The 18,631-nt window shown below is 39.0% G+C and overlaps 44 non-coding genes and 55 pseudogenes across 44 annotated transcripts; all 99 read left to right on the top strand.

Annotated features, from left to right (window-relative positions):
• The first annotated feature begins 49 nt into the window (after nt 1–49).
• Nucleotides 50–168, top strand: LOC146155869 (5S ribosomal RNA). Its single transcript, XR_014495286.1, has one exon. It is a non-coding gene; the product is annotated as a 5S ribosomal RNA (ribosomal RNA).
• A 65-nt stretch (nt 169–233) lies between these two features.
• On the top strand, nt 234–351 carry LOC146155868 (5S ribosomal RNA). Its single transcript, XR_014497680.1, has one exon. It is a non-coding gene; the product is annotated as a 5S ribosomal RNA (ribosomal RNA).
• A 65-nt stretch (nt 352–416) lies between these two features.
• On the top strand, nt 417–535 carry LOC146155867 (5S ribosomal RNA; annotated as a pseudogene).
• Nucleotides 536–600: 65 nt separating this feature from the next.
• On the top strand, nt 601–719 carry LOC146155866 (5S ribosomal RNA; annotated as a pseudogene).
• A 64-nt stretch (nt 720–783) lies between these two features.
• On the top strand, nt 784–902 carry LOC146155865 (5S ribosomal RNA). Its single transcript, XR_014496623.1, has one exon. It is a non-coding gene; the product is annotated as a 5S ribosomal RNA (ribosomal RNA).
• Nucleotides 903–966: 64 nt separating this feature from the next.
• LOC146155864 (5S ribosomal RNA) lies at nt 967–1,085 on the top strand (annotated as a pseudogene).
• Nucleotides 1,086–1,159: 74 nt separating this feature from the next.
• Nucleotides 1,160–1,278, top strand: LOC146155863 (5S ribosomal RNA; annotated as a pseudogene).
• Nucleotides 1,279–1,351: 73 nt separating this feature from the next.
• Nucleotides 1,352–1,470, top strand: LOC146155862 (5S ribosomal RNA; annotated as a pseudogene).
• A 74-nt stretch (nt 1,471–1,544) lies between these two features.
• LOC146155861 (5S ribosomal RNA) lies at nt 1,545–1,663 on the top strand. The gene has a single exon (XR_014495285.1). It is a non-coding gene; the product is annotated as a 5S ribosomal RNA (ribosomal RNA).
• A 64-nt stretch (nt 1,664–1,727) lies between these two features.
• Nucleotides 1,728–1,846, top strand: LOC146155860 (5S ribosomal RNA). The gene has a single exon (XR_014496687.1). It is a non-coding gene; the product is annotated as a 5S ribosomal RNA (ribosomal RNA).
• A 65-nt stretch (nt 1,847–1,911) lies between these two features.
• LOC146155859 (5S ribosomal RNA) lies at nt 1,912–2,030 on the top strand (annotated as a pseudogene).
• Nucleotides 2,031–2,095: 65 nt separating this feature from the next.
• On the top strand, nt 2,096–2,214 carry LOC146155858 (5S ribosomal RNA; annotated as a pseudogene).
• Nucleotides 2,215–2,278: 64 nt separating this feature from the next.
• On the top strand, nt 2,279–2,397 carry LOC146155857 (5S ribosomal RNA). Its single transcript, XR_014495284.1, has one exon. It is a non-coding gene; the product is annotated as a 5S ribosomal RNA (ribosomal RNA).
• A 64-nt stretch (nt 2,398–2,461) lies between these two features.
• LOC146155856 (5S ribosomal RNA) lies at nt 2,462–2,580 on the top strand (annotated as a pseudogene).
• Nucleotides 2,581–2,654: 74 nt separating this feature from the next.
• Nucleotides 2,655–2,773, top strand: LOC146155855 (5S ribosomal RNA). The gene has a single exon (XR_014495283.1). It is a non-coding gene; the product is annotated as a 5S ribosomal RNA (ribosomal RNA).
• Nucleotides 2,774–2,838: 65 nt separating this feature from the next.
• Nucleotides 2,839–2,957, top strand: LOC146155854 (5S ribosomal RNA; annotated as a pseudogene).
• Nucleotides 2,958–3,021: 64 nt separating this feature from the next.
• Nucleotides 3,022–3,140, top strand: LOC146155853 (5S ribosomal RNA). The gene has a single exon (XR_014496811.1). It is a non-coding gene; the product is annotated as a 5S ribosomal RNA (ribosomal RNA).
• A 64-nt stretch (nt 3,141–3,204) lies between these two features.
• On the top strand, nt 3,205–3,323 carry LOC146155852 (5S ribosomal RNA; annotated as a pseudogene).
• A 74-nt stretch (nt 3,324–3,397) lies between these two features.
• LOC146155851 (5S ribosomal RNA) lies at nt 3,398–3,515 on the top strand. The gene has a single exon (XR_014498504.1). It is a non-coding gene; the product is annotated as a 5S ribosomal RNA (ribosomal RNA).
• A 65-nt stretch (nt 3,516–3,580) lies between these two features.
• On the top strand, nt 3,581–3,699 carry LOC146155850 (5S ribosomal RNA). Its single transcript, XR_014498306.1, has one exon. It is a non-coding gene; the product is annotated as a 5S ribosomal RNA (ribosomal RNA).
• A 65-nt stretch (nt 3,700–3,764) lies between these two features.
• On the top strand, nt 3,765–3,883 carry LOC146155849 (5S ribosomal RNA). The gene has a single exon (XR_014495796.1). It is a non-coding gene; the product is annotated as a 5S ribosomal RNA (ribosomal RNA).
• A 64-nt stretch (nt 3,884–3,947) lies between these two features.
• Nucleotides 3,948–4,066, top strand: LOC146155848 (5S ribosomal RNA). The gene has a single exon (XR_014495281.1). It is a non-coding gene; the product is annotated as a 5S ribosomal RNA (ribosomal RNA).
• Nucleotides 4,067–4,130: 64 nt separating this feature from the next.
• LOC146155847 (5S ribosomal RNA) lies at nt 4,131–4,249 on the top strand. The gene has a single exon (XR_014497908.1). It is a non-coding gene; the product is annotated as a 5S ribosomal RNA (ribosomal RNA).
• Nucleotides 4,250–4,323: 74 nt separating this feature from the next.
• On the top strand, nt 4,324–4,442 carry LOC146155846 (5S ribosomal RNA; annotated as a pseudogene).
• Nucleotides 4,443–4,507: 65 nt separating this feature from the next.
• LOC146155845 (5S ribosomal RNA) lies at nt 4,508–4,626 on the top strand (annotated as a pseudogene).
• Nucleotides 4,627–4,700: 74 nt separating this feature from the next.
• LOC146155844 (5S ribosomal RNA) lies at nt 4,701–4,819 on the top strand (annotated as a pseudogene).
• Nucleotides 4,820–4,893: 74 nt separating this feature from the next.
• On the top strand, nt 4,894–5,012 carry LOC146155843 (5S ribosomal RNA). The gene has a single exon (XR_014495280.1). It is a non-coding gene; the product is annotated as a 5S ribosomal RNA (ribosomal RNA).
• A 64-nt stretch (nt 5,013–5,076) lies between these two features.
• LOC146155842 (5S ribosomal RNA) lies at nt 5,077–5,195 on the top strand (annotated as a pseudogene).
• A 74-nt stretch (nt 5,196–5,269) lies between these two features.
• Nucleotides 5,270–5,388, top strand: LOC146155841 (5S ribosomal RNA). The gene has a single exon (XR_014498042.1). It is a non-coding gene; the product is annotated as a 5S ribosomal RNA (ribosomal RNA).
• Nucleotides 5,389–5,451: 63 nt separating this feature from the next.
• LOC146155840 (5S ribosomal RNA) lies at nt 5,452–5,570 on the top strand (annotated as a pseudogene).
• Nucleotides 5,571–5,635: 65 nt separating this feature from the next.
• LOC146155839 (5S ribosomal RNA) lies at nt 5,636–5,754 on the top strand (annotated as a pseudogene).
• A 74-nt stretch (nt 5,755–5,828) lies between these two features.
• Nucleotides 5,829–5,947, top strand: LOC146155838 (5S ribosomal RNA). Its single transcript, XR_014495279.1, has one exon. It is a non-coding gene; the product is annotated as a 5S ribosomal RNA (ribosomal RNA).
• A 64-nt stretch (nt 5,948–6,011) lies between these two features.
• On the top strand, nt 6,012–6,130 carry LOC146155837 (5S ribosomal RNA; annotated as a pseudogene).
• Nucleotides 6,131–6,204: 74 nt separating this feature from the next.
• On the top strand, nt 6,205–6,323 carry LOC146155836 (5S ribosomal RNA). The gene has a single exon (XR_014498465.1). It is a non-coding gene; the product is annotated as a 5S ribosomal RNA (ribosomal RNA).
• Nucleotides 6,324–6,386: 63 nt separating this feature from the next.
• On the top strand, nt 6,387–6,505 carry LOC146155835 (5S ribosomal RNA; annotated as a pseudogene).
• A 65-nt stretch (nt 6,506–6,570) lies between these two features.
• LOC146155834 (5S ribosomal RNA) lies at nt 6,571–6,689 on the top strand. Its single transcript, XR_014496388.1, has one exon. It is a non-coding gene; the product is annotated as a 5S ribosomal RNA (ribosomal RNA).
• Nucleotides 6,690–6,753: 64 nt separating this feature from the next.
• LOC146155833 (5S ribosomal RNA) lies at nt 6,754–6,872 on the top strand. Its single transcript, XR_014495278.1, has one exon. It is a non-coding gene; the product is annotated as a 5S ribosomal RNA (ribosomal RNA).
• Nucleotides 6,873–6,937: 65 nt separating this feature from the next.
• Nucleotides 6,938–7,056, top strand: LOC146155832 (5S ribosomal RNA; annotated as a pseudogene).
• Nucleotides 7,057–7,121: 65 nt separating this feature from the next.
• On the top strand, nt 7,122–7,240 carry LOC146155831 (5S ribosomal RNA; annotated as a pseudogene).
• A 65-nt stretch (nt 7,241–7,305) lies between these two features.
• Nucleotides 7,306–7,424, top strand: LOC146155830 (5S ribosomal RNA; annotated as a pseudogene).
• Nucleotides 7,425–7,498: 74 nt separating this feature from the next.
• LOC146155829 (5S ribosomal RNA) lies at nt 7,499–7,617 on the top strand. The gene has a single exon (XR_014495277.1). It is a non-coding gene; the product is annotated as a 5S ribosomal RNA (ribosomal RNA).
• A 65-nt stretch (nt 7,618–7,682) lies between these two features.
• On the top strand, nt 7,683–7,800 carry LOC146155828 (5S ribosomal RNA). Its single transcript, XR_014497679.1, has one exon. It is a non-coding gene; the product is annotated as a 5S ribosomal RNA (ribosomal RNA).
• Nucleotides 7,801–7,865: 65 nt separating this feature from the next.
• Nucleotides 7,866–7,984, top strand: LOC146155827 (5S ribosomal RNA; annotated as a pseudogene).
• A 65-nt stretch (nt 7,985–8,049) lies between these two features.
• LOC146155826 (5S ribosomal RNA) lies at nt 8,050–8,168 on the top strand (annotated as a pseudogene).
• A 64-nt stretch (nt 8,169–8,232) lies between these two features.
• Nucleotides 8,233–8,351, top strand: LOC146155825 (5S ribosomal RNA; annotated as a pseudogene).
• A 64-nt stretch (nt 8,352–8,415) lies between these two features.
• LOC146155824 (5S ribosomal RNA) lies at nt 8,416–8,534 on the top strand (annotated as a pseudogene).
• Nucleotides 8,535–8,608: 74 nt separating this feature from the next.
• On the top strand, nt 8,609–8,727 carry LOC146155823 (5S ribosomal RNA; annotated as a pseudogene).
• Nucleotides 8,728–8,800: 73 nt separating this feature from the next.
• LOC146155822 (5S ribosomal RNA) lies at nt 8,801–8,919 on the top strand (annotated as a pseudogene).
• A 74-nt stretch (nt 8,920–8,993) lies between these two features.
• LOC146155821 (5S ribosomal RNA) lies at nt 8,994–9,112 on the top strand. Its single transcript, XR_014495276.1, has one exon. It is a non-coding gene; the product is annotated as a 5S ribosomal RNA (ribosomal RNA).
• A 64-nt stretch (nt 9,113–9,176) lies between these two features.
• On the top strand, nt 9,177–9,295 carry LOC146155820 (5S ribosomal RNA). The gene has a single exon (XR_014496686.1). It is a non-coding gene; the product is annotated as a 5S ribosomal RNA (ribosomal RNA).
• A 65-nt stretch (nt 9,296–9,360) lies between these two features.
• LOC146155819 (5S ribosomal RNA) lies at nt 9,361–9,479 on the top strand (annotated as a pseudogene).
• Nucleotides 9,480–9,544: 65 nt separating this feature from the next.
• LOC146155818 (5S ribosomal RNA) lies at nt 9,545–9,663 on the top strand (annotated as a pseudogene).
• A 64-nt stretch (nt 9,664–9,727) lies between these two features.
• On the top strand, nt 9,728–9,846 carry LOC146155817 (5S ribosomal RNA). Its single transcript, XR_014495275.1, has one exon. It is a non-coding gene; the product is annotated as a 5S ribosomal RNA (ribosomal RNA).
• Nucleotides 9,847–9,910: 64 nt separating this feature from the next.
• Nucleotides 9,911–10,029, top strand: LOC146155816 (5S ribosomal RNA; annotated as a pseudogene).
• Nucleotides 10,030–10,103: 74 nt separating this feature from the next.
• On the top strand, nt 10,104–10,222 carry LOC146155815 (5S ribosomal RNA). The gene has a single exon (XR_014495274.1). It is a non-coding gene; the product is annotated as a 5S ribosomal RNA (ribosomal RNA).
• Nucleotides 10,223–10,287: 65 nt separating this feature from the next.
• On the top strand, nt 10,288–10,406 carry LOC146155814 (5S ribosomal RNA; annotated as a pseudogene).
• A 64-nt stretch (nt 10,407–10,470) lies between these two features.
• On the top strand, nt 10,471–10,589 carry LOC146155813 (5S ribosomal RNA). The gene has a single exon (XR_014496810.1). It is a non-coding gene; the product is annotated as a 5S ribosomal RNA (ribosomal RNA).
• Nucleotides 10,590–10,653: 64 nt separating this feature from the next.
• LOC146155812 (5S ribosomal RNA) lies at nt 10,654–10,772 on the top strand (annotated as a pseudogene).
• Nucleotides 10,773–10,846: 74 nt separating this feature from the next.
• On the top strand, nt 10,847–10,964 carry LOC146155811 (5S ribosomal RNA). Its single transcript, XR_014498503.1, has one exon. It is a non-coding gene; the product is annotated as a 5S ribosomal RNA (ribosomal RNA).
• Nucleotides 10,965–11,029: 65 nt separating this feature from the next.
• On the top strand, nt 11,030–11,148 carry LOC146155810 (5S ribosomal RNA). Its single transcript, XR_014498305.1, has one exon. It is a non-coding gene; the product is annotated as a 5S ribosomal RNA (ribosomal RNA).
• A 65-nt stretch (nt 11,149–11,213) lies between these two features.
• Nucleotides 11,214–11,332, top strand: LOC146155809 (5S ribosomal RNA). Its single transcript, XR_014495795.1, has one exon. It is a non-coding gene; the product is annotated as a 5S ribosomal RNA (ribosomal RNA).
• Nucleotides 11,333–11,396: 64 nt separating this feature from the next.
• Nucleotides 11,397–11,515, top strand: LOC146155808 (5S ribosomal RNA). Its single transcript, XR_014495273.1, has one exon. It is a non-coding gene; the product is annotated as a 5S ribosomal RNA (ribosomal RNA).
• A 64-nt stretch (nt 11,516–11,579) lies between these two features.
• On the top strand, nt 11,580–11,698 carry LOC146155807 (5S ribosomal RNA). Its single transcript, XR_014497907.1, has one exon. It is a non-coding gene; the product is annotated as a 5S ribosomal RNA (ribosomal RNA).
• A 74-nt stretch (nt 11,699–11,772) lies between these two features.
• LOC146155806 (5S ribosomal RNA) lies at nt 11,773–11,891 on the top strand (annotated as a pseudogene).
• A 74-nt stretch (nt 11,892–11,965) lies between these two features.
• LOC146155805 (5S ribosomal RNA) lies at nt 11,966–12,084 on the top strand. Its single transcript, XR_014495272.1, has one exon. It is a non-coding gene; the product is annotated as a 5S ribosomal RNA (ribosomal RNA).
• Nucleotides 12,085–12,149: 65 nt separating this feature from the next.
• On the top strand, nt 12,150–12,268 carry LOC146155804 (5S ribosomal RNA; annotated as a pseudogene).
• Nucleotides 12,269–12,332: 64 nt separating this feature from the next.
• On the top strand, nt 12,333–12,451 carry LOC146155803 (5S ribosomal RNA; annotated as a pseudogene).
• A 64-nt stretch (nt 12,452–12,515) lies between these two features.
• Nucleotides 12,516–12,634, top strand: LOC146155802 (5S ribosomal RNA; annotated as a pseudogene).
• Nucleotides 12,635–12,708: 74 nt separating this feature from the next.
• On the top strand, nt 12,709–12,826 carry LOC146155801 (5S ribosomal RNA). Its single transcript, XR_014498502.1, has one exon. It is a non-coding gene; the product is annotated as a 5S ribosomal RNA (ribosomal RNA).
• Nucleotides 12,827–12,891: 65 nt separating this feature from the next.
• LOC146155800 (5S ribosomal RNA) lies at nt 12,892–13,010 on the top strand (annotated as a pseudogene).
• Nucleotides 13,011–13,075: 65 nt separating this feature from the next.
• Nucleotides 13,076–13,194, top strand: LOC146155799 (5S ribosomal RNA; annotated as a pseudogene).
• Nucleotides 13,195–13,259: 65 nt separating this feature from the next.
• Nucleotides 13,260–13,378, top strand: LOC146155798 (5S ribosomal RNA; annotated as a pseudogene).
• A 73-nt stretch (nt 13,379–13,451) lies between these two features.
• On the top strand, nt 13,452–13,570 carry LOC146155797 (5S ribosomal RNA). Its single transcript, XR_014495270.1, has one exon. It is a non-coding gene; the product is annotated as a 5S ribosomal RNA (ribosomal RNA).
• Nucleotides 13,571–13,738: 168 nt separating this feature from the next.
• LOC146155796 (5S ribosomal RNA) lies at nt 13,739–13,857 on the top strand. The gene has a single exon (XR_014495269.1). It is a non-coding gene; the product is annotated as a 5S ribosomal RNA (ribosomal RNA).
• A 64-nt stretch (nt 13,858–13,921) lies between these two features.
• Nucleotides 13,922–14,040, top strand: LOC146155795 (5S ribosomal RNA; annotated as a pseudogene).
• A 64-nt stretch (nt 14,041–14,104) lies between these two features.
• Nucleotides 14,105–14,223, top strand: LOC146155794 (5S ribosomal RNA). Its single transcript, XR_014496941.1, has one exon. It is a non-coding gene; the product is annotated as a 5S ribosomal RNA (ribosomal RNA).
• Nucleotides 14,224–14,287: 64 nt separating this feature from the next.
• On the top strand, nt 14,288–14,406 carry LOC146155793 (5S ribosomal RNA; annotated as a pseudogene).
• A 64-nt stretch (nt 14,407–14,470) lies between these two features.
• Nucleotides 14,471–14,589, top strand: LOC146155792 (5S ribosomal RNA). The gene has a single exon (XR_014497448.1). It is a non-coding gene; the product is annotated as a 5S ribosomal RNA (ribosomal RNA).
• A 64-nt stretch (nt 14,590–14,653) lies between these two features.
• LOC146155791 (5S ribosomal RNA) lies at nt 14,654–14,772 on the top strand (annotated as a pseudogene).
• A 74-nt stretch (nt 14,773–14,846) lies between these two features.
• On the top strand, nt 14,847–14,965 carry LOC146155790 (5S ribosomal RNA; annotated as a pseudogene).
• A 48-nt stretch (nt 14,966–15,013) lies between these two features.
• On the top strand, nt 15,014–15,132 carry LOC146155789 (5S ribosomal RNA; annotated as a pseudogene).
• A 64-nt stretch (nt 15,133–15,196) lies between these two features.
• LOC146155788 (5S ribosomal RNA) lies at nt 15,197–15,315 on the top strand. The gene has a single exon (XR_014495941.1). It is a non-coding gene; the product is annotated as a 5S ribosomal RNA (ribosomal RNA).
• Nucleotides 15,316–15,379: 64 nt separating this feature from the next.
• Nucleotides 15,380–15,498, top strand: LOC146155787 (5S ribosomal RNA; annotated as a pseudogene).
• A 74-nt stretch (nt 15,499–15,572) lies between these two features.
• LOC146155786 (5S ribosomal RNA) lies at nt 15,573–15,691 on the top strand (annotated as a pseudogene).
• Nucleotides 15,692–15,765: 74 nt separating this feature from the next.
• On the top strand, nt 15,766–15,884 carry LOC146155785 (5S ribosomal RNA; annotated as a pseudogene).
• Nucleotides 15,885–15,958: 74 nt separating this feature from the next.
• Nucleotides 15,959–16,077, top strand: LOC146155784 (5S ribosomal RNA). The gene has a single exon (XR_014495268.1). It is a non-coding gene; the product is annotated as a 5S ribosomal RNA (ribosomal RNA).
• Nucleotides 16,078–16,142: 65 nt separating this feature from the next.
• Nucleotides 16,143–16,261, top strand: LOC146155783 (5S ribosomal RNA; annotated as a pseudogene).
• Nucleotides 16,262–16,325: 64 nt separating this feature from the next.
• Nucleotides 16,326–16,444, top strand: LOC146155782 (5S ribosomal RNA; annotated as a pseudogene).
• Nucleotides 16,445–16,508: 64 nt separating this feature from the next.
• LOC146155781 (5S ribosomal RNA) lies at nt 16,509–16,627 on the top strand (annotated as a pseudogene).
• Nucleotides 16,628–16,701: 74 nt separating this feature from the next.
• Nucleotides 16,702–16,819, top strand: LOC146155780 (5S ribosomal RNA). The gene has a single exon (XR_014498501.1). It is a non-coding gene; the product is annotated as a 5S ribosomal RNA (ribosomal RNA).
• A 65-nt stretch (nt 16,820–16,884) lies between these two features.
• On the top strand, nt 16,885–17,003 carry LOC146155779 (5S ribosomal RNA; annotated as a pseudogene).
• A 65-nt stretch (nt 17,004–17,068) lies between these two features.
• Nucleotides 17,069–17,187, top strand: LOC146155778 (5S ribosomal RNA; annotated as a pseudogene).
• A 65-nt stretch (nt 17,188–17,252) lies between these two features.
• On the top strand, nt 17,253–17,371 carry LOC146155777 (5S ribosomal RNA; annotated as a pseudogene).
• A 73-nt stretch (nt 17,372–17,444) lies between these two features.
• Nucleotides 17,445–17,563, top strand: LOC146155776 (5S ribosomal RNA). The gene has a single exon (XR_014495267.1). It is a non-coding gene; the product is annotated as a 5S ribosomal RNA (ribosomal RNA).
• A 168-nt stretch (nt 17,564–17,731) lies between these two features.
• On the top strand, nt 17,732–17,850 carry LOC146155775 (5S ribosomal RNA). Its single transcript, XR_014495266.1, has one exon. It is a non-coding gene; the product is annotated as a 5S ribosomal RNA (ribosomal RNA).
• Nucleotides 17,851–17,914: 64 nt separating this feature from the next.
• LOC146155774 (5S ribosomal RNA) lies at nt 17,915–18,033 on the top strand (annotated as a pseudogene).
• Nucleotides 18,034–18,097: 64 nt separating this feature from the next.
• LOC146155773 (5S ribosomal RNA) lies at nt 18,098–18,216 on the top strand. The gene has a single exon (XR_014496940.1). It is a non-coding gene; the product is annotated as a 5S ribosomal RNA (ribosomal RNA).
• A 64-nt stretch (nt 18,217–18,280) lies between these two features.
• Nucleotides 18,281–18,399, top strand: LOC146155772 (5S ribosomal RNA; annotated as a pseudogene).
• A 64-nt stretch (nt 18,400–18,463) lies between these two features.
• LOC146155771 (5S ribosomal RNA) lies at nt 18,464–18,582 on the top strand. Its single transcript, XR_014495940.1, has one exon. It is a non-coding gene; the product is annotated as a 5S ribosomal RNA (ribosomal RNA).
• The last annotated feature ends 49 nt before the right edge of the window (nt 18,583–18,631 follow it).

The raw sequence follows: 18,631 nt of genomic DNA, 5'->3' as shown, positions 1-18,631 counted from the left end.
AATGTTAACATTTTTAAAGATTTTAGACCAAAAAATTTTGACCAATACTGTCTACGACCATACCAGGTTGAATGCACCCGATCTCGTCCGATCTCGGAAGTTAAGCAACGTCGGGATTGGTTAGTACTTGGATGGGTGACCGCCTAGGAATACCAATTGTCGTAGGCAAAATATGATTTATTTAAGTTTTTACATTTTTAAATAGATTAGACCTAAAAATGTTGACCAATACTGCATACGACCATACCAGGTTGAATGCACCCGATCTCGTCCGATCTCGGAAGTTAAGCAACGTCGGGATTGGTTAGTACTTGGATGGGTGACCGCCTGGAATACCAATTGTCGTAGGCAAAATATGATTTATTTAAGTTTTTACATTTTTAAATAGATTAGACCAAAAAATGTTGACCAATACTGGCTACAAACATACCAGGTTGAATGCACCCGATCTCGTCCGATCTCGGAAGTTAAGCAACGTCGGGATTGGTGAGTACTTGGATGGGTGACCGCCTAGGAATACCAATTGTCGTAGGCAAAATATGATTTATTTAAGTTTTTACATTTTTAAAAAGATTAGACCTAAAAATGTTGACCAATGCTGCATACGACCATACCAGGTTGAATGCACCCCATCTCGTCTGATCTCGGAAGTTAAGCAACGTCGGGATTGGTTAGTACTTGGATGGGTGACCGCCTAGGAATACCAATTGTCGTTGGCACAATATGATTTGTTTAAGTTTTTACATTTTTAAATAGATTAGACCATAAATGTTGACCAATACTGTCTACGACCATACCAGGTTGAATGCACCCGATCTCGTCCGATCTCGGAAGTTAAGCAACGTCGGGATTGGTTAGTACTTGGATGGGTGACCGCCTAGGAATACCAATTGCCGTAGGCAAAATATGATTTATTTAAGTTTTTACTTTTTTAAATAGATTAGACGTAAAATGTTGAGAAATACTGCTTACGACCATACCAGGTTGAATGCACCCGATCTCGTCCGATCTCGGAAGTTAAGCAACGTCGGGATTGGTTAGTACTTGGATGGGTGACCGCATAGGAATTCCATTTGTCATAGGCAAAATATGATTTATAAAATATATTTAAATGTTAACATTTTTGAAGATTTTAGACCAAAAAATGTTGACCAATACTGTCTACGACCAAACCAGGTTGAATGCACACGATCTCGTCCGATCTCGGAAGTTAAGCAACATCGGGATTGGTTGCTACTTGGATGGGTGACCGCCTAGGAATACCAATTGTCATAGGCAAAATATTATTTTTAAAATATATTTAAATGTTAGCATTTTAAAGATTTTAGACCAAAAAATGTTTACCAACACTGTCTACGACCATACCAGGTTCAATGCACCCGATCACGTCCGATCTCGGAAGTTAAGCAACGTCGGGATTGGTTAGTACTTGGATGGGTGACCGCCTAGCAATACCAATTGCCATAGGCAAAATATGACTTTTAAAATATATTTAAATGTTAACATTTTCAAAGATTTTAGACCAAAAAATGTTGACCAATACTGTCTACGACCATACCAGGTTGAATGCACCCGATCTCGTCCGATCTCGGAAGTTAAGCAACGTCGGGATTGGTTAGTACTTGGATGGGTGACCGCCTAGGAATACCAATTGTCGTAGGCATAATATCATTTATTTAAGTTTTTACTTTTTTAAATAGATTAGACCATAAATGTTGACCAATACTGTCTACGACCATACCAGGTTGAATGCACCCGATCTCGTCCGATCTCGGAAGTTAAGCAACGTCGGGATTGGTTAGTACTTGGATGGGTGACCGCCTAGGAATAGCAATTGTCGTAGGCAAAATATGATTTATTTAAGTTTTTACATTTTTAAATAGATTAGACCAAAAAATGTTGACTATTACTGGCTACGAACATACCAGGTTGAATGCACCCGATATCGTCCGATCTCGGAAGTTAAGCAACGTCGGGATTGGTTAGTACTTGGATGGGTGACCACCTAGGAATACCAATTGTCGTAGGCAAAATATGATTTATTTAAGTTTTTACATTTTTAAATAGATTAGACCTAAAAATGTTGACCAATACTGGCTACGACCATACCAGGTTGAATGCACCCCATCTCGTCCGATCTCGGAAGTTAAGCAACGTCGGGATTGGTTAGTACTTGGATGGGTGACCGCCTTGGAATACCAATTGTCGTAGGCACAATATGATTTGTTTAAGTTTTTACATTTTTAAATAGATTAGATCATAAATGTTGACCAATACTGTCTACGACCATACCAGGTTGAATGCACCCGATCTCGTCCGATCTCGGAAGTTAAGCAACGTCGGGATTGGTTAGTACTTGGATGGGTGACCGCCTAGGAATACCAATTGTCGTAGGCAAAATATGATTTATTTAAGTTTTTACTTTTTTAAATAGATTAGACGTAAAATGTTGAGAAATACTGCTTACGACCATACCAGGTTGAATGCACCCGATCTCGTCCGATCTCGGAAGTTAAGTAACGTCGGGATTGGTTAGTACTTGGATGGGTGACCGCCTAGCAATACCAATTGTCATAGGCAAAATATGATTTTTAAAATATATTTAAATGTTAACATTTTTAAAGATTTTAGACCAAAAAATGTTGACCAATACTGTCTACGACCATACCAGGTTGAATGCACCCGATCTCGTCCGATCTCGGAAGTTAAGCAACGTCGGGATTGGTTAGTACTTGGATGGGTGACCGCCTAGGAATACCAATTGTCGTAGGCAAAATATGATTTATTTAAGTTTTTACATTTTTAAATACATTAAACCTAAAAATGTTGACCAATACTGCATACGACCATACCAGGTTGAATGCACCCCATCTCGTCCGATCTCGGAAGTTAAGCAACGTCGGGATTGGTTAGTACTTGGATGGGTGACCGCCTAGGAATACCAATTGTCGTAGGCACAGTATGATTTGTTTAAGTTTTTACATTTTTAAATAGATTAGACCATAAATGTTGACCAATACTGTCCACGACCATACCAGGTTGAATGCACCCGATCTCGTCCGATCTCGGAAGTTAAGCAACGTCGGGATTGGTTAGTACTTGGATGGGTGACCGCCTAGGAATACCAATTGTCGTAGGCAAAATATGATTTATTTAAGTTTTTACTTTTTTAAATAGATTAGACGTAAAATGTTGAGAAATACTGCTTACGACCATACCAGGTTGAATGCACCCGATCTCGTCCGATCTCGGAAGTTAAGTAACGTCGGGATTGGTTAGTACTTGGATGGGTGACCGCCTAGCAATACCAATTTTAATAGGCAAAATATGATTTTTAAAATATATTTAAATGTTAACATTTTTAAAGATTTTAGACCAAAAAATGTTGACCAATACTGTATACGACCATACCAGGTTGAATGCACCCGATCTCGTCCGATCTCGGAAGTTAAGCAACGTCGGGATTGGTTAGTACTTGGATGGGTGACCGCCTGGAATACCAATTGTCGTAGGCAAAATATGATTTATTTAAGTTTTTACATTTTTAAATAGATTAGACCAAAAAATGTTGACCAATACTGGCTACGAACATACCAGGTTGAATGCACCCGATCTCGTCCGATCTCGGAAGTTAAGCAACGTCGGGATTGGTTAGTACTTGGATGGGTGACCGCCTAGGAATACCAATTGTCGTAGGCAAAATATGATTTATTTAAGTTTTTACATTTTTAAATAGATTAGACCTAAAAATGTTGACCAATACTGCATACGACCATACCAGGTTGAATGCACCCGATCTCGTCCGATCTCGGAAGTTAAGCAACGTCGGGATTGGTTAGTACTTGGATGGGTGACCACCTAGGAATACCAATTGTCGTAGGCACAATATGATTTGTTTAAGTTTTTACATTTTTAAATACATTAGACCATAAATGTTGACCAATACTGTCTACGACCATACCAGGTTGAATGCACCCGATCTCGTCCGATCTCGGAAGTTAAGCAACGTCGGGATTGGTTAGTACTTGGATGGGTGACCGCCTAGGAATACCAATTGTCGTAGGCAAAATATGATTTATTTAAGTTTTTACTTTTTTGAATAGATTAGACGTAAAATGTTGAGAAATACTGCTTACGACCATACCAGGTTGAATGCACCCGATCTCGTCCGATCTCGGAAGTTAAGCAACGTCGGGATTGGTTAGTACTTGGATGGGTGACCGCATAGGAATTCCAATTGTCATAGGCAAAATATGATTTATAAAATATATTTAAATGTTAACATTTTTGAAGATTTTAGACCAAAAAATGTTGACCAATACTGTCTACGACCAAACCAGGTTGAATGCACACGATCTCGTCCGATCTCGGAAGTTAAGCAACGTCGGGATTGGTTAGTACTTGGATGGGTGACCGCCTAGGAATACCAATTGTCGTAGGCAAAATATGATTTATTTAAGTTTTTACATTTTTAAATAGATTAGACCAAAAAATGTTGACCAATACTGGCTACGACCATGCCAGGTTGAATGCACCCGATCTCGTCCGATCTCGGAAGTTAAGCAACGTCGGGATTGGTTAGTACTTGGATGGGTGACCGCATAGGAATTCCAATTGTCATAGGCAAAATATGATTTATAAAATATATTTAAATGTTAACATTTTTGAAGATTTTAGACCAAAAAATGTTGACCACTACTGTCTACGACCATACCAGGTTGAATGCACCCGATCTCGTCCGATCTCGGAAGTTAAGCAACGTCGGGATTGGTTAGTACTTGGATGGGTGACCGCCTAGCAATACCAATTGTCATAGGCAAAATATGATTTTTAAAATATATTTAAATGTTAACATTTTTAAAGATTTTAGACCAAAAAATGTTGACCAATACTGTCTACGACCATACCAGGTTGAATGCACCCGATCTCGTCCGATCTCGGAAGTTAAGCAACGTCGGGATTGGTTAGTACTTGGATGGGTGACCGCCTAGGAATACCAATTGTCGTAGGCATAATATCATTTATTTAAGTTTTTACATTTTTAAATAAATTAGACCATAAATGTTGACGAATACTGTCTACGACCATACCAGGTTGAATGCACCCGATCTCGTCCGATCTCGGAAGTTAAGCAACGTCGGGATTGGTTAGTACTTGGATGGGTGACCGCATTGCAATACCAATTGTCATAGGCAAAATATGATTTTTAAAATATATTTAAACGTTAACATTTTCAAAGATTTTAGACCAAAAAATTTTGACCAATACTGTCTACGACCATACCAGGTTGAATGCACCCGATCACGTCCGATCTCGGAAGTTAAGCAACGTTGGGATTGGTTAGTACTTGGATGGGTGACCGCCTAGGAATACCAATTGTCTTAGGCACAATATGATTTATTTAAGTTTTACATTTTTAAATAGATTAGACCATAAATGTTGACCAATACTGTCCACGACCATACCAGGTTGAATGCACACGATCTCGTCCGACCTCGGAAGTTAAGCAACGTCGGGATTGGTTAGTACTTGGATGGGTGACCGCCTAGGAATACCAATTGTCGTAGGCAAAATATGATTTATTTAAGTTTTTACATTTTTAAATAGATTAGACCAAAGGATGTTGACCAATACTGGCTACGACCATACCAGGTTGAATGCACCCGATCTCGTCCGATCTCGGAAGTTAAGCAACGTCGGGATTGGTTAGTACTTGGATGGGTGACCGCCTAGCAATACCAATTGTCATAGGCAAAATATGATTTTTAAAATATATTTAAATGTTAACATTTTTAAAGATTTTAGACCAAAAAATGTTGACCAATACTGTCTACGACCATACCAGGTTGAATGCACCCGATCTCGTCCGATCTCGGAAGTTAAGCAACGTCGGGATTGGTTAGTACTTGGATGGGTGACCGCCTAGGAATACCAATTGTCGTAGGCATAATATCATTTATTTAAGTTTTTACATTTTTAAATAAATTAGACCATAAATGTTGACGAATACTGTCTACGACCATACCAGGTTGAATGCACCCGATCTCGTCCGATCTCGGAAGTTAAGCAACGTCGGGATTGGTTAGTACTTGGATGGGTGACCGCATTGCAATACCAATTGTCATAGGCAAAATATGATTTTTAAAATATATTTAAACGTTAACATTTTCAAAGATTTTAGACCAAAAAATTTTGACCAATACTGTCTACGACCATACCAGGTTGAATGCACCCGATCACGTCCGATCTCGGAAGTTAAGCAACGTTGGGATTGGTTAGTACTCGGATGGGTGACCGCCTAGGAATACCAATTGTCTTAGGCACAATATGATTTATTTAAGTTTTACATTTTTAAATAGATTAGACCATAAATGTTGACCAATACTGTCCACGACCATACCAGGTTGAATGCACACGATCTCGTCCGACCTCGGAAGTTAAGCAACGTCGGGATTGGTTAGTACTTGGATGGGTGACCGCCTAGGAATACCAATTGTCGTAGGCAAAATATGATTTATTTAAGTTTTTACATTTTTAAATAGATTAGACCAAAGGATGTTGACCAATACTGGCTACGACCATACCAGGTTGAATGCACCCGATCTCGTCCGATCTCGGAAGTTAAGCAACGTCGGGATTGGTTAGTACTTGGATGGGTGACCGCATAGGAATACCAATTGTCGTAGGCATAATATCATTTATTTAAGTTTTTACATTTTTAAATAGATTAGACCATAAATGTTGACCAATACTGTCTACGACCATACCAGGTTGAATGCACCCGATCTCGTCCGATCTCGGAAGTTAAGCAACGTCGGGATTGGTTAGTACTTGGATGGGTGACCGCCTAGGAATACCAATTGTCGTAGGCAAAATATGATTTATTTAAGTTTTTACATTTTTAAATAGATTAGACCAAAAAATGTTGACTAATACTGGCTACGAACATACCAGGTTGAATGCACCCGATATCGTCCGATCTCGGAAGTTAAGCAACGTCGGGATTGGTTAGTACTTGGATGGGTGACCACCTAGGAATACCAATTGTCGTAGGCAAAATATGATTTATTTAAGTTTTTACATTTTTAAATAGATTAGACCTAAAAATGTTGACCAATACTGGCTACGACCATACCAGGTTGAATGCACCCCATCTCGTCCGATCTCGGAAGTTAAGCAACGTCGGGATTGGTTAGTACTTGGATGGGTGACCGCCTAGGAATACCAATTGTCGTAGGCACAATATGATTTGTTTAAGTTTTTACATTTTTAAATAGATTAGACCAAAAAATGTTGACCAATACTGGCTACGAACATACCAGGTTGAATGCACCCGATCTCGTCCGATCTCGGAAGTTAAGCAACGTCGGGATTGGTTAGTACTTGGATGGGTGACCGCCCAGCAATACCAATTGTCATAGGCAAAATATGATTTTTAAAATATATTTAAATGTTAACATTTTTAAAGATTTTAGACCAAAAAATTTTGACCAATACTGTCTACGACCATACCAGGTTGAATGCACCCGATCTCGTCCGATCTCGGAAGTTAAGCAACGTCGGGATTGGTTAGTACTTGGATGGGTGACCGCCTAGGAATACCAATTGTCGTAGGCAAAATATGATTTATTTAAGTTTTTACATTTTTAAATAGATTAGACCTAAAAATGTTGACCAATACTGCATACGACCATACCAGGTTGAATGCACCCGATCTCGTCCGATCTCGGAAGTTAAGCAACGTCGGGATTGGTTAGTACTTGGATGGGTGACCGCCTGGAATACCAATTGTCGTAGGCAAAATATGATTTATTTAAGTTTTTACATTTTTAAATAGATTAGACCAAAAAATGTTGACCAATACTGGCTACAAACATACCAGGTTGAATGCACCCGATCTCGTCCGATCTCGGAAGTTAAGCAACGTCGGGATTGGTGAGTACTTGGATGGGTGACCGCCTAGGAATACCAATTGTCGTAGGCAAAATATGATTTATTTAAGTTTTTACATTTTTAAAAAGATTAGACCTAAAAATGTTGACCAATGCTGCATACGACCATACCAGGTTGAATGCACCCCATCTCGTCTGATCTCGGAAGTTAAGCAACGTCGGGATTGGTTAGTACTTGGATGGGTGACCGCCTAGGAATACCAATTGTCGTTGGCACAATATGATTTGTTTAAGTTTTTACATTTTTAAATAGATTAGACCATAAATGTTGACCAATACTGTCTACGACCATACCAGGTTGAATGCACCCGATCTCGTCCGATCTCGGAAGTTAAGCAACGTCGGGATTGGTTAGTACTTGGATGGGTGACCGCCTAGGACTACCAATTGCCGTAGGCAAAATATGATTTATTTAAGTTTTTACTTTTTTAAATAGATTAGACGTAAAATGTTGAGAAATACTGCTTACGACCATACCAGGTTGAATGCACCCGATCTCGTCCGATCTCGGAAGTTAAGCAACGTCGGGATTGGTTAGTACTTGGATGGGTGACCGCATAGGAATTCCATTTGTCATAGGCAAAATATGATTTATAAAATATATTTAAATGTTAACATTTTTGAAGATTTTAGACCAAAAAATGTTGACCAATACTGTCTACGACCAAACCAGGTTGAATGCACACGATCTCGTCCGATCTCGGAAGTTAAGCAACATCGGGATTGGTTGCTACTTGGATGGGTGACCGCCTAGGAATACCAATTGTCATAGGCAAAATATTATTTTTAAAATATATTTAAATGTTAGCATTTTAAAGATTTTAGACCAAAAAATGTTTACCAACACTGTCTACGACCATACCAGGTTCAATGCACCCGATCACGTCCGATCTCGGAAGTTAAGCAACGTCGGGATTGGTTAGTACTTGGATGGGTGACCGCCTAGCAATACCAATTGTCATAGGCAAAATATGACTTTTAAAATATATTTAAATGTTAACATTTTCAAAGATTTTAGACCAAAAAATGTTGACCAATACTGTCTACGACCATACCAGGTTGAATGCACCCGATCTCGTCCGATCTCGGAAGTTAAGCAACGTCGGGATTGGTTAGTACTTGGATGGGTGACCGCCTAGGAATACCAATTGTCGTAGGCATAATATCATTTATTTAAGTTTTTACTTTTTTAAATAGATTAGACCATAAATGTTGACCAATACTGTCTACGACCATACCAGGTTGAATGCACCCGATCTCGTCCGATCTCGGAAGTTAAGCAACGTCGGGATTGGTTAGTACTTGGATGGGTGACCGCCTAGGAATAGCAATTGTCGTAGGCAAAATATGATTTATTTAAGTTTTTACATTTTTAAATAGATTAGACCAAAAAATGTTGACTATTACTGGCTACGAACATACCAGGTTGAATGCACCCGATATCGTCCGATCTCGGAAGTTAAGCAACGTCGGGATTGGTTAGTACTTGGATGGGTGACCACCTAGGAATACCAATTGTCGTAGGCAAAATATGATTTATTTAAGTTTTTACATTTTTAAATAGATTAGACCTAAAAATGTTGACCAATACTGGCTACGACCATACCAGGTTGAATGCACCCCATCTCGTCCGATCTCGGAAGTTAAGCAACGTCGGGATTGGTTAGTACTTGGATGGGTGACCGCCTTGGAATACCAATTGTCGTAGGCACAATATGATTTGTTTAAGTTTTTACATTTTTAAATAGATTAGATCATAAATGTTGACCAATACTGTCTACGACCATACCAGGTTGAATGCACCCGATCTCGTCCGATCTCGGAAGTTAAGCAACGTCGGGATTGGTTAGTACTTGGATGGGTGACCGCCTAGGAATACCAATTGTCGTAGGCAAAATATGATTTATTTAAGTTTTTACTTTTTTAAATAGATTAGACGTAAAATGTTGAGAAATACTGCTTACGACCATACCAGGTTGAATGCACCCGATCTCGTCCGATCTCGGAAGTTAAGTAACGTCGGGATTGGTTAGTACTTGGATGGGTGACCGCCTAGCAATACCAATTGTCATAGGCAAAATATGATTTTTAAAATATATTTAAATGTTAACATTTTTAAAGATTTTAGACCAAAAAATGTTGACCATTACTGTCTACGACCATACCAGGTTGAATGCACCCGATCTCGTCCGATCTCGGAAGTTAAGCAACGTCGGGATTGGTTAGTACTTGGATGGGTGACCGCCTAGGAATACCAATTGTCGTAGGCAAAATATGATTTATTTAAGTTTTTACATTTTTAAATACATTAAACCTAAAAATGTTGACCAATACTGCATACGACCATACCAGGTTGAATGCACCCCATCTCGTCCGATCTCGGAAGTTAAGCAACGTCGGGATTGGTTAGTACTTGGATGGGTGACCGCCTAGGAATACCAATTGTCGTAGGCACAGTATGATTTGTTTAAGTTTTTACATTTTTAAATAGATTAGACCATAAATGTTGACCAATACTGTCCACGACCATACCAGGTTGAATGCACCCGATCTCGTCCGATCTCGGAAGTTAAGCAACGTCGGGATTGGTTAGTACTTGGATGGGTGACCGCCTAGGAATACCAATTGTCGTAGGCAAAATATGATTTATTTAAGTTTTTACTTTTTTAAATAGATTAGACGTAAAATGTTGAGAAATACTGCTTACGACCATACCAGGTTGAATGCACCCGATCTCGTCCGATCTCGGAAGTTAAGTAACGTCGGGATTGGTTAGTACTTGGATGGGTGACCGCCTAGCAATACCAATTTTAATAGGCAAAATATGATTTTTAAAATATATTTAAATGTTAACATTTTTAAAGATTTTAGACCAAAAAATGTTGACCAATACTGTATACGACCATACCAGGTTGAATGCACCCGATCTCGTCCGATCTCGGAAGTTAAGCAACGTCGGGATTGGTTAGTACTTGGATGGGTGACCGCCTGGAATACCAATTGTCGTAGGCAAAATATGATTTATTTAAGTTTTTACATTTTTAAATAGATTAGACCAAAAAATGTTGACCAATACTGGCTACGAACATACCAGGTTGAATGCACCCGATCTCGTCCGATCTCGGAAGTTAAGCAACGTCGGGATTGGTTAGTACTTGGATGGGTGACCGCCTAGGAATACCAATTGTCGTAGGCAAAATATGATTTATTTAAGTTTTTACATTTTTAAATAGATTAGACCTAAAAATGTTGACCAATACTGCATACGACCATACCAGGTTGAATGCACCCGATCTCGTCCGATCTCGGAAGTTAAGCAACGTCGGGATTGGTTAGTACTTGGATGGGTGACCACCTAGGAATACCAATTGTCGTAGGCACAATATGATTTGTTTAAGTTTTTACATTTTTAAATAGATTAGACCATAAATGTTGACCAATACTGTCTACGACCATACCAGGTTGAATGCACCCGATCTCGTCCGATCTCGGAAGTTAAGCAACGTCGGGATTGGTTAGTACTTGGATGGGTGACCGCCTAGGAATACCAATTGTCGTAGGCAAAATATGATTTATTTAAGTTTTTACTTTTTTGAATAGATTAGACGTAAAATGTTGAGAAATACTGCTTACGACCATACCAGGTTGAATGCACCCGATCTCGTCCGATCTCGGAAGTTAAGCAACGTCGGGATTGGTTAGTACTTGGATGGGTGACCGCATAGGAATTCCAATTGTCATAGGCAAAATATGATTTATAAAATATATTTAAATGTTAACATTTTTGAAGATTTTAGACCAAAAAATGTTGACCAATACTGTCTACGACCAAACCAGGTTGAATGCACACGATCTCGTCCGATCTCGGAAGTTAAGCAACATCGGGATTGGTTAGTACTTGGATGGGTGACCGCCTAGCAATACCAATTGTCATAGGCAAAATATGATTTTTAAAATATATTTAAATGTTAACATTTTTAAAGATTTTAGACCAAAAAATGTTGACCAATACCGTCTACGACCATACCAGGTTGAATGCACCCGATCTCGTCCGATCTCGGAAGTTAAGCAACGTCGGGATTGGTTAGTACTTGGATGGGTGACCGCCTAGGAATACCAATTGTCGTAGGCAAAATATGATTTATTTAAGTTTTTACATTTTTAAATAGATTAAACCTAAAAATGTTGACCAATACTGCATACGACCATACCAGGTTGAATGCACCCCATCTCGTCCGATCTCGGAAGTTAAGCAACGTCGGGTTTGGTTAGTACTTGGATGGGTGACCGCCTAGGAATACCAATTGTCGTAGGCACAATATGATTTGTTTAAGTTTTTACATTTTTAAATAGATTAGACCATAAATGTTGACCAATACTGTGCACGACCATACCAGGTTGAATGCACCCGATCTCGTCCGATCTCGGAAGTTAAGCAACGTCGGGATTGGTTAGTACTTGGATGGGTGACCGCCTAGGAATACCAATTGTCGTAGGCAAAACATGATTTATTTAAGTTTTTACTTTTTTATATAGATTAGACGTAAAATGTTGAGAAATACTGCTTACGACCATACCAGGTTGAATGCACCCGATCTCGTCCGATCTCGGAAGTTAAGTAACGTCGGGATTGGTTAGTACTTGGATGGGTGACCGCCTAGAAATACCAATTTTAATAGGCAAAATATGATTTTTAAAATATATTTAAATGTTAACATTTTTAAAGATTTTAGACCAAAAAATGTTGACCAATACTGTATACGACCATACCAGGTTGAATGCACCCGATCTCGTCCGATCTCGGAAGTTAAGCAACGTCGGGATTGGTTAGTACTTGGATGGGTGACCGCCTGGAATACCAATTGTCGTAGGCAAAATATGATTTATTTAAGTTTTTACATTTTTAAATAGATTAGACCAAAAAATGTTGACCAATACTGGCTACGAACATACCAGGTTGAATGCACCCGATCTCGTCCGATCTCGTAAGTTAAGCAACGTCGGGATTGGTTAGTACTTGGATGGGTGACCGCCTAGGAATACCAATTGTCGTAGGCAAAATATGATTTATTTAAGTTTTTACATTTTTAAATAGATTAGACCTAAAAATGTTGACCAATACTGCATACGACCATACCAGGTTGAATGCACCCCATCTCGTCCGATCTCGGAAGTTAAGCAACGTCGGGATTGGTTAGTACTTGGATGGGTGACCGCCTAGGAATACCAATTGTCGTAGGCACAATATGATTTGTTTAAGTTTTTACATTTTTAAATAGATTAGACCTAAAAATGTTGACCAATACTGCATACGACCAAACCAGGTTGAATGCACACGATCTCGTCCGATCTCGGAAGTTAAGCAACATCGGGATTGGTTGCTACTTGGATGGGTGACCGCCTAGGAATACCAATTGTCATAGGCAAAATATTATTTTTAAAATATATTTAAATGTTAGCATTTTAAAGATTTTAGACCAAAAAATGTTTACCAACACTGTCTACGACCATACCAGGTTGAATGCACCCGATCTCGTCCGATCTCGGAAGTTAAGCAACGTCGGGATTGGTTAGTACTTGGATGGGTGACCGCCTAGGAATACCAATTGTCGTAGGCAAAATAATATTTATTTAAGTTTTTACATTTTTAAATAGATTAGACCAAAAAATGTTGACCAATCATGGCTACGACCATACCTAGGAATACCAATTGTCGTAGGCACAATATGATTTATTTAAGTTTTTGCATTTTTAAATTGATTAGACCATAAATGTTGACCAATACTGTCTACGACCATACCAGGTTGAATGCACCCGATCTCGTCCGATCTCGGAAGTTAAGCAACGTCGGGATTGGTTAGTACTTGGATGGGTGACCGCCTAGGAATACCAATTGTCGTAGGCAAAATATGATTTATTTAAGTTTTTACTTTTTTAAATAGATTAGACGCAAAATGTTGAGAAATACTGCTTACGACCATACCAGGTTGAATGCACCCGATCTCGTCCGATCTGGGAAGTTAAGCAACGTCGGGATTGGTTAGTACTTGGATTGGTGACCGCCTAGGAATACCAATTGTCGTGGGCACAATATGATTTATTTAAGTTTTTACATATTTAAATAGATTAGACCATAAATGTTGACCAATACTGTCTACGACCATACCAGGTTAAATGCACCCGATCTCGTCCGATCTCGGAAGTTAAGCAACGTCGGGATTGGTTAGTACTTGGATGGGTGACCGCCTAGGAAAACCAATTGTCGTAGGCAAAATATGATTTATTTAAGTTTTTACTTTTTTAAATAGATTAGACGCAAAATGTTGAGAAATACTGCTTACGACCATACCAGGTTGAATGCACCCGATCTCGTCCGATCTGGGAAGTTAAGCAACGTCGGGATTGGTTAGTACTTGGATGGGTGACCGCCTAGGAATACCAATTGTCGTAGGCACAATATGATTTATTTAAGTTTTTACATATTTAAATAGATTAGACCATAAATGTTGCCCAATACTATCTACGACCATACCAGGTTGAATGCACCCGATCTCGTCCGATCTCGGAAGTTAAGCAACGTCGGGATTGGTTAGTACTTGGATGGGTGACCGCCTAGGAATACCAATCGTCGTAGGCAAAATATGATTTATTTAAGTTTTTACATTTTTAAATAGATTAGACGTAAAATGTTGATAAATACTGCTTACGACCATACCAGGTTGAATGCACCCGATCTCGTCCGATCTCGGAAGTGAAGCAACGGCGGGATTGGTTAGTACTTGGATGGGTGACCGCATAGGAATTCCAATTGTCATAGGCAAAATATGATTTATAAAATATATTTAAATGTTAACATTTTTGAAGATTTTAGACCAAAAAATGTTGACCAATACTGTCTACGACCATACCAGGTTGAATGCACCCGATCTCGTCCGATCTCGGAAGTTAAGCAACGTCGGGATTGGTTAGTACTTGGATGGGTGACCGCCTAGCAATACCAATTGTCATAGGCAAGTTTTTGCTTTTTTAAATAGATTAGACGCAAAATGTTGAGAAATACTGCTTACGACCATACCAGGTTGAATCCACCCGATCTCGTCCGATCTGGGAAGTTAAGCAACGTCGGGATTGGTTAGTACTTGGATGGGTGACCGCCTAGGAATACCAATTGTCGTAGGCACAATATGATTTATTTAAGTTTTTACATATTTAAATAGATTAGACCATAAATGTTGCCCAATACTGTCTACGACCATACCAGGTTGAATGCACCCGATCTCGTCCGATCTCGGAAGTTAAGCAACGTCGGGATTGGTTAGTACTTGGATGGGTGACCGCCTAGGAATACCAATCGTCGTAGGCAAAATATGATTTATTTAAGTTTTTACTTTTTTAAATAGATTAGACGTAAAATGTTGATAAATACTGCTTACCACCATACCAGGTTGAATGCACCCGATCTCGTCCGATCTCGGAAGTGAAGCAACGGCGGGATTGGTTAGTACTTGGATGGGTGACCGCATAGGAATTCCAATTGTCATAGGCAAAATATGATTTATAAAATATATTTAAATGTTAACATTTTTGAAGATTTTAGACCAAAAAATGTTGACCAATACTGTCTACGACCATACCAGGTTGAATGCACCCGATCTCGTCCGATCTCGGAAGTTAAGCAACGTCGGGATTGGTTAGTACTTGGATGGGTGACCGCCCAGCAATACCAATTGTCATAGGCAAAATATGATTTTTAAAATATATTTAAATGTTAACATTTTTAAAGATTCTAGACCAAAAAATGTTGACCAATACTGTCTACGACCAAACCAGGTTGAATGCACACGATCTCGTCCGATCTCGGAAGTTAAGCAACATCGGGATTGGTTGGTACTTGGATGGGGGACCGCCTAGGAATACCAATTGTCATAGGCAAAATATTATTTTTAAAATATATTTAAATGTTAACATTTTTAAAGATTTTAGACCAAAAAATGTTGACCAATACTGTCTACGACCATACCAGGTTGAATGCACCCGATCTCGTCCGATCTCGGAAGTTAAGCAACGTCGGGATTGGTTAGTACTTGGATGGGTGACCGCCTAGGAATACCAATTGTCGTAGGCAAAATATGATTTATTTAAGTTTTTACATTTTTAAATAGATTAAACCTAAAAATGTTGACCAATACTGCATACGACCATACCAGGTTGAATGCACCCCATCTCGTCCGATCTCGGAAGTTAAGCAACGTCGGGTTTGGTTAGTACTTGGATGGGTGACCGCCTAGGAATACCAATTGTCGTAGGCACAATATGATTTGTTTAAGTTTTTACATTTTTAAATAGATTAGACCATAAATGTTGACCAATACTGTGCACGACCATACCAGGTTGAATGCACCCGATCTCGTCCGATCTCGGAAGTTAAGCAACGTCGGGATTGGTTAGTACTTGGATGGGTGACCGCCTAGGAATACCAATTGTCGTAGGCAAAACATGATTTATTTAAGTTTTTACTTTTTTATATAGATTAGACGTAAAATGTTGAGAAATACTGCTTACGACCATACCAGGTTGAATGCACCCGATCTCGTCCGATCTCGGAAGTTAAGTAACGTCGGGATTGGTTAGTACTTGGATGGGTGACCGCCTAGAAATACCAATTTTAATAGGCAAAATATGATTTTTAAAATATATTTAAATGTTAACATTTTTAAAGATTTTAGACCAAAAAATGTTGACCAATACTGTATACGACCATACCAGGTTGAATGCACCCGATCTCGTCCGATCTCGGAAGTTAAGCAACGTCGGGATTGGTTAGTACTTGGATGGGTGACCGCCTGGAATACCAATTGTCGTAGGCAAAATATGATTTATTTAAGTTTTTACATTTTTAAATAGATTAGACCAAAAAATGTTGACCAATACTGGCTACGAACATACCAGGTTGAATGCACCCGATCTCGTCCGATCTCGTAAGTTAAGCAACGTCGGGATTGGTTAGTACTTGGATGGGTGACCGCCTAGGAATACCAATTGTCGTAGGCAAAATATGATTTATTTAAGTTTTTACATTTTTAAATAGATTAGACCTAAAAATGTTGACCAATACTGCATACGACCATACCAGGTTGAATGCACCCCATCTCGTCCGATCTCGGAAGTTAAGCAACGTCGGGATTGGTTAGTACTTGGATGGGTGACCGCCTAGGAATACCAATTGTCGTAGGCACAATATGATTTGTTTAAGTTTTTACATTTTTAAATAGATTAGACCTAAAAATGTTGACCAATACTGCATACGACCAAACCAGGTTGAATGCACACGATCTCGTCCGATCTCGGAAGTTAAGCAACATCGGGATTGGTTGCTACTTGGATGGGTGACCGCCTAGGAATACCAATTGTCATAGGCAAAATATTATTTTTAAAATATATTTAAATGTTAGCATTTTAAAGATTTTAGACCAAAAAATGTTTACCAACACTGTCTACGACCATACCAGGTTGAATGCACCCGATCTCGTCCGATCTCGGAAGTTAAGCAACGTCGGGATTGGTTAGTACTTGGATGGGTGACCGCCTAGGAATACCAATTGTCGTAGGCAAAATAATATTTATTTAAGTTTTTACATTTTTAAATAGATTAGACCAAAAAATGTTGACCAATCATGGCTACGACCATACCTAGGAATACCAATTGTCGTAGGCACAATATGATTTATTTAAGTTTTTGCATTTTTAAATTGATTAGACCATAAATGTTGACCAATACTGTCTACGACCATACCAGGTTGAATGCACCCGATCTCGTCCGATCTCGGAAGTTAAGCAACGTCGGGATTGGTTAGTACTTGGATGGGTGACCGCCTAGGAATACCAATTGTCGTAGGCAAAATATGATTTATTTAAGTTTTTACTTTTTTAAATAGATTAGACGCAAAATGTTGAGAAATACTGCTTACGACCATACCAGGTTGAATGCACCCGATCTCGTCCGATCTGGGAAGTTAAGCAACGTCGGGATTGGTTAGTACTTGGATTGGTGACCGCCTAGGAATACCAATTGTCGTAGGCACAATATGATTTATTTAAGTTTTTACATATTTAAATAGATTAGACCATAAATGTTGACCAATACTGTCTACGACCATACCAGGTTAAATGCACCCGATCTCGTCCGATCTCGGAAGTTAAGCAACGTCGGGATTGGTTAGTACTTGGATGGGTGACCGCCTAGGAAAACCAATTGTCGTAGGCAAAATATGATTTATTTAAGTTTTTACTTTTTTAAATAGATTAGACGCAAAATGTTGAGAAATACTGCTTACGACCATACCAGGTTGAATGCACCCGATCTCGTCCGATCTGGGAAGTTAAGCAACGTCGGGATTGGTTAGTACTTGGATGGGTGACCGCCTAGGAATACCAATTGTCGTAGGCACAATATGATTTATTTAAGTTTTTACATATTTAAATAGATTAGACCATAAATGTTGCCCAATACTGTCTACGACCATACCAGGTTGAATGCACCCGATCTCGTCCGATCTCGGAAGTTAAGCAACGTCGGGATTGGTTAGTACTTGGATGGGTGACCGCCTAGGAATACCAATCGTCGTAGGCAAAATATGATTTATTTAAGTTTTTACATTTTTAAATAGATTAGACGTAAA

Source organism: Ascidiella aspersa, chromosome 4 (assembly GCF_963924565.1).
Source record: "Ascidiella aspersa chromosome 4, kaAscAspe10.2, whole genome shotgun sequence".
Classification (NCBI taxonomy): Eukaryota; Metazoa; Chordata; class Ascidiacea; order Phlebobranchia; family Ascidiidae; genus Ascidiella; species Ascidiella aspersa.
This window is presented reverse-complemented; position numbering and strand designations above follow the sequence as displayed.